Raw genomic sequence first — 6,606 nt, 5'->3', positions numbered from 1 at the left:
TCGCTTAGTGACCATTTGAACTTTCGATGGAATCAATTCTGAAGTTTCAATGGCTGCCCCCCCCCCGCCCCCACAGTTATGTGACTGCTTTTCAGGCAACACAACCTGCCAATATTTATTTATTTTATTATTTATTATTTATTAGTCCAATTTATATGCCGCCCTTCTCCGTAGACTCAGGGCGGCTTACAATGCATTATAGCAATAGCCTGCATACTTTTTTGTATATACCTGCTTAGTAGGGCTTTTTGGGGCCCCCCTAAGCGGTGTTCTATTTTATACAACATCAACTTATTGCCCCCACAATCCGGGTCCTCATTTTACCTACCTCGGACGGATGGAAGGCTGAGTCAACCTTGAGCCTGGTGAGATTTGAACTCGCAGTAATTGCAGGCAGCTGGCAGCTAAGTGCTAGCACTTAGCAGCACTTAGTCCGCTGCACCACCGAGGCTCCTCGGATGCTGCAAACAACAATTTACAGTTGTTTGCAGCATCCTGCAGTCATGTGACCATAATTTACAACATTATTGCCTCAAACCAGGCAATAACCAGAATTTATTTCCAGTTTTCAGCAAAAATGTCCCATAGGGAACAATTAACATCCATAGCATTCGCTTTATGACCGCTGCTAAAAAAAAAAAAAAGGTGATAAGATCAGGTGAGGCGTAGTGGTTAGAATGCAGTATTGCAGGCAGACTCTGCCCACCATAAGAGTTCGATCCTGACCAGCTCAAGGTTGACTCAGTCTTCCATCCTTCTGAGATCAGTAAAATGAGGACCCAGACTGTAGGGCACAATATGCTACAGTCCTGGTGGCGCAGCAGACTAAAGCACTGTTATTAACATCAGCTGCCTGTAATTACTACAAGTTCAAATCTCTCCAAGGCTCAAGGTTGACTCAGCCTTCCATCCTTTCTAAGGTAGGTAAAATGAGGACCCGGATTATGGGGGCAATAAGCTGACTTTGTATAAATATACAAAACTATGAAGGCTATTGCTTAACGCATTGTAAGCCGCCCTGAGTCTCCGGAGAAGGGCGGCATATAAATCAAATTAAAAAAAAATTGCTGATTTTGTAAACCGCTCAGAGAGGGCTGTAAAGAACTATGAAGAGGTTTATGAATCTAAGTGCTATTGCTCCATGATGGCTCATTTTACGATCATCCCAATTTATGACTATAATGGGCTGGCTCCATTATGGCCATAAGTTGAGGACCACTTATAATTTTGTTTTATGGTGGTTTTATTAGAACTGGAAAGATTATTCTCCTAAGGCCATGATGGCGAACCTATGGCATGCATGCCCCTGGTGAAACGCAGAGCCCTCTCTGCAGGCACGTGAACCATCACCCCAGCTCAGCTCCACCCCACATCCATACGTGCCTCCCACCGGCCAGCTGGTTTTCGGGTCCCTGCCGTGCATGCGCAGGGGGTGAGGTGCATGTGGGATACGTGCATACATGTACAGGGGCAGGGCAGGTGCGGGGGAGCGGTGGGGTCATGTGCATGCATGGGGTCAGGGGAGCGGGTGGGTCGCATGCACATTGCATTATGGGTGTGCGCGCATGCATGCACTTTCGCCACACAACAACAAAAAGGTTAGCCATCTCTGTCCTATGGTGTAGAAAATTAACACCCACCTTCTCCTAGTAGAATGAAATATTTTGAGAAATATTTTAAAAAGGCAGAATATTATATTTCCCTAAAGGAGAAACATATTTTTAAAGACAGATAGCAGCCTCCAAGTCTTTCTTAATAGCCCCAGCGGGACTGGGCCAGCCTATCTACAAGACAAACGCCTTCAGCTCCAGCGTGATAGGATTAAGACATGATCCTCCCGGACATAATAGGATTATCTAGCAGCAGAGCTCACTACATTGCATAATCTCCTAAGGACATTGCATCATCCAGCACACTTCAACCAAACTTGGCTCAGACAAACATGACCCCACGTGGCCCCGTGGGAGTTTGACAACAGCCAATAGAATACATGTGGTTGCACAGGAACAGGAAGTTCAACTGCAAAGCCCAAAAGAAGGTATAAAAACCCCTCGCTCTCAACTCCATGTGGTCAGCTGCATCAGAGAACCATGTGCTTGGTCGTCCTGCTTCATCATTAAATCATCTTTCCAATCAGCCTCCCTGTTTCCAGTGTCTTCCTTCCGCCTTAGAACTGAACCAAATGGATATTTCTTCCAACATAAGGGATTAGCCTTAGCCATTTTCTCCAACCTTTAAAAACTCCAGGGCCTCTGCAATGGCATCTCCCAGAATTCGCAGTAACATTTACATATATATCCAGACTACTTAAAGTGCATCTATCTTGAATCCAAAAACAGTTGGACAAGTATTTGTAAAAAAAAAAAAAAAAAAAGCAAAACAGCTTTCCGTAGTCATGGAAACAGGCGAATTCATATTACAAAAGAAGAATGGGTGAAAAGAAATGAAGATGGAGGAGATATTCCTAAGAATTCTGAAGGGGATCTTCTATTCCGCTTGAATGCCGCACAATTTTTAGCGATTCAAATAGGTAGCATCTTCTGTAGAGAAGAGGCCACACTCCTATAATCCTCTTGGAAGCTCCAGTTAGTTACTACTGTAGCAATCAGCCAGAAAGCAATTGTAGTAAATTATCTCTAAACAGACAGACCTATTTCTATTATTCTTTCCCTTGTTCTTCCTTTTGCCTATATAATAGCATCTTCTCTGAACCAGATCAAGACCGGATCGTTCAGAGATTGGATTTCAACAAAAATATGCTGCCTTCAGTTCTCTAAACGGGGGAAAACTCGTGTGAGCAAACAGTTGAAATGAAGACTTAGAAATAATTTAAACCCCCCCCCCACTTCCCAAGCCATTCTGATGAGCATGAAACAAGATAAACGGTTCTCAAAAGTCCTTCCTTGCAAGCATTTAGGGATACATTTTGTCCCTTATGTTTTCTGACCCAGTCCAAAACAATGTTGTTGTTGTTGTTGTTGTTAGTTGCAAAGTCGTGTCTGACCCATCGCGACCCCATGGACAACGTTCCTCCAAGCCTTCCTGTCCTCTGCCATCTTCTGGAGTCCATTTAAGAGAGCCTTGATAGTACAGTGGTTTAGTGCACCCTGTTATTAACACAGCTGCCTGCAATTTCTGCTGGTTCGAATCTCTCCAAGGCTCAAGGTTGACTCAGCCTTCCATCCTTTCTAAGGTAGGTGAAATGAGGACCCAGTTTGTGGGGGCAATAAGCTGACTTTGTATAAAATATACAAAAGAATGAAGGCTATTGCTTAACGCATTGTAAGCCGCCCTGAGTCTCCGGAGAAGGGCGGCATATAAATCAAATTAAAAAAAAAAAAAAAAAAGTTCACGCCGACTGCTTCAGTGACTCCATCCAGCCATCTCATTCTCTCTGGTCCCTTTCTTCTTTTGCCCTCCATCGTTCCCAGCATTAGGCTCTTCTCCAGTGAGTCCTTCCTTCTCATTAGGTGGCCAAAGTATTTGAGTTTCATCTTCAGGATCTGGCCTTCTAAAGAGCAGTCAGTCAGGGTTGATCTCCTCTAGGACTGACCGGTTTGATCGCCTTGCAGTCCAAGGGACTCGCAGAAGTCTTCTCCAGCACCAGAGTTCAAAGGCCTCAATTCTTTGGTGCTCAGTCTTTCTTATGGTCCAACTTTCACAGCCATACATTGCAACTGGGAAAACCATAGCCAAAACAATAAGAAATCATAATTATTGCCATTTCAAGCACAGCACACCTCACTTTCTAAACTTTAGTTCCCCCTGTTTTTTAATCTCTCAGAGAAAGTAATTTGAAAAAAATCCATCTTCAGCTCTCTTGGTTCAACCAAGTTGTTTGCTATGTAAGAAGAAAGAAAGTCATGAACAAAAGCTTATCTCTTCCCCCCTATATTGTTAACATATAAAGCTTCTTGGATGAGAAGCAAAATGTTTTTAAGGAAAACAAAAACAAAAAAGTCCAATTAACTTTTTGAAAAGCATCTTTGGGATAATCATGATCTGGATGTTTGAGAATCTCCATAGACATGTCAAAGTTGGAATTTCTCTTCAATGTTGGCTGAGGGCAGCAGGTTGGCTTAAGGGATGCAAGCATTTAATACGCACAGGTAGCCCTCAATTTACGACCACAATCGAGCCCAATATTCTGTATTCTGAAATAGAATACAGAATAACAGAGTTGGAAGGGGCCTTGTAGGTCATCTAGTCCAACCCCCTGCTCAAGCAGGAGACCCTACACTATTCCAGTCAAATGGCTGTCCAGTCTCTTCTTAAAAGCCTCCAGTGATGGATCACCCACTTCCCGTTCCACTGGTTAATTGTTCTCACTGTCAGAAAATTTCTCCTCTACCTTTGTTAAATGAGTTTTGCCCCATTTTATGACCTTGCTTGCCACTGTTGATAAGTGAATCGTTGTAGTTGTAGTAACATGTTAGTAACATGGTAGCTAAGTCAACCTGGTTTCCCCGTTGACTTTGCTTGTCAGAAGGTCCCAAAGGTGGATCACATGACACACACACACACCCCCGGACACTGCAACCATCATAAATATGAACCAGTTGCTAAGCATCTGAATCTTGATCGCGTGATCATGGAGATGCGGCAATGGTCATAAGTATAAAAAATGGTCATAAATCATTTTTTTTCAGTGCTGCTGTAACTTTGAATGGTCACTCAATGAACTGTTGTAAATCAAGGACAACCTGTATTACCTTTAAATTCTGCCCTCCAACTCATCTTGCCTGGGCTCTAACTCAGGGGTCCCCAACTTCTGGTCCATGGACCAGTGCCGGGCAGCGGCATGCCAGCAACTGGGCCACACAAACAAGCAAAGCCCCATCCATGGGATGCAGGCAGCATGCAAAATCCTGCCCCTTCCTGTCCGTGGAAAAACCTTTCTCCATGGAACCCATCCTTAGTGCCCCAAAAGTTGGGGGCCACTGCTCTAATTTGTATGTCACTTAAGACATTTGCATCATTCCAGCCCTTTGCTTAATTACCCCCTAATTGTAAAGTACAAGGGATATGGTGGCTCAGTGGCTAAGATGCTGAGCTCGTCGATCGAAAGGTCGGCAGTTCAGCGGTTCGAATCCCTAGTGCCGCGTAACGGGGTGAGCTCCCGTGACTTGTCCCAGCTTCTGCCAACCTAGCAGTTCGAAAGCACGTAAAAAATGCAAGTAGAAAAATAGGGACCACCTTTGGTGGGAAGGTAACAGCGTTCCGTGCGCCTTTGGTGTTTAGTCATGCTGGCCACATGACCACGAAGACATCTTTGGACAGCGCTGCCTCTTCGGCTTTGAAATGGAGATGAGCACCACCCCCTAGAGTCGGGAATGATTAGCACATATGTTTGAGGGAAACCTTTTAATTACCTTTTAATTGTAGAATGAAAATGCTCTGGAAATTTCTTTTTCCTGCCCTTAACTCATGCTATTGTATCCTTCTCAGACACAACCTATACCTGGGACAGCAGGAAGTCTTTCTTAGCTATTATTATTATTATTTAAAGTGGTTTTTTTTCCATCTTCTCCTGGCCCAATTTTTACAAGGGGCAAACTAATGACTCATCGAATAATTTAACTCAGAGTTCTCATTCAAGGTCCAAATAACCAGACTCAAATTATCCTACTTTGGACACATTATCTAAAGACTCAGCTCTCTGGAGGAGGCTCTCGTGAAAAGAAAAGTGGAAGGAAAAGAGGAGAAGTCAGCAACCAGCAGCGAAGTAGAAGGACTCAATTATGGTAGTGATGGGTGCAGCATTAGAAGACCTGAAAAACCACCGCAGGTTACTAAGGTTGTGAGGTTACTAAGAGTTGGCAATGACTTGATGGCACATAATCATGATCTGGTATGCTTTGCTGATTACCTGAATGCTGATGTGGTCCGAAATTAAGGTGAGAGATTGTAAGGCGATTAGGAAAATAACACCAAGAGGGGTAGATATAAACAACCAACAGATGACAGGGGTTCGTGAGTGACTTTTCTTATAAGAGAGAGCTCAGTCCAGCCTGCAAAAAGCTCAGGAAACACAAAATCCAAATCATTCAAAAATAAAGTAAAGTCCAGTCGTCTCTGGCTCTAGGGGGTAGTGCTCATCTCCATTTCTTAACCTAGAGAGCCAGCATTGTCCGAAGATTCTTCTGTAGTCATGTGGCCAGGATAACTATACACCGAGGATAGTGGTGGGTTGCCTCCGGTTCGCACCAGTTCTATAGAACCAGTAGTAAAATCGGCGGGAGGCTCCGCCCAACAACCCTGACGTCATCAAAATGCTTCTGCACATGCTCAGAAGAGCGTGCACACGCATGAGCGAAGCAAGCGTGTGCACGGCCCTGTTGCGAACAGGTAGTAAAGGTAAGTAGAACCCACCCCTGACCGAGGAACGTGGATTGCTGTTAACCTCCCATTATCTACTCGCATTTGCAGGCTTTTGAACAGTGGTGGGTTGCTACCGGTTCGCCCCAGTTCGGGCAAACTGGTAGCAGCATGGCGAGAGGCTCCGCCCACCCACCCAGACGTCATCAAATACGTTCCGCACATGCGCAAACCAGTAGCAAAGGTAAGTGAAACCCATCACTGTTTTTGAACTGCTAGGTGGGCACA

The sequence above is a fragment of the Pantherophis guttatus genome, chromosome 6 (genome assembly GCF_059756535.1).
Source record: "Pantherophis guttatus breed Tessera chromosome 6, ASM5975653v1, whole genome shotgun sequence".
In the NCBI taxonomy this organism is placed as follows: domain Eukaryota; kingdom Metazoa; phylum Chordata; class Lepidosauria; order Squamata; family Colubridae; genus Pantherophis; species Pantherophis guttatus.
This window is presented reverse-complemented; position numbering follows the sequence as displayed.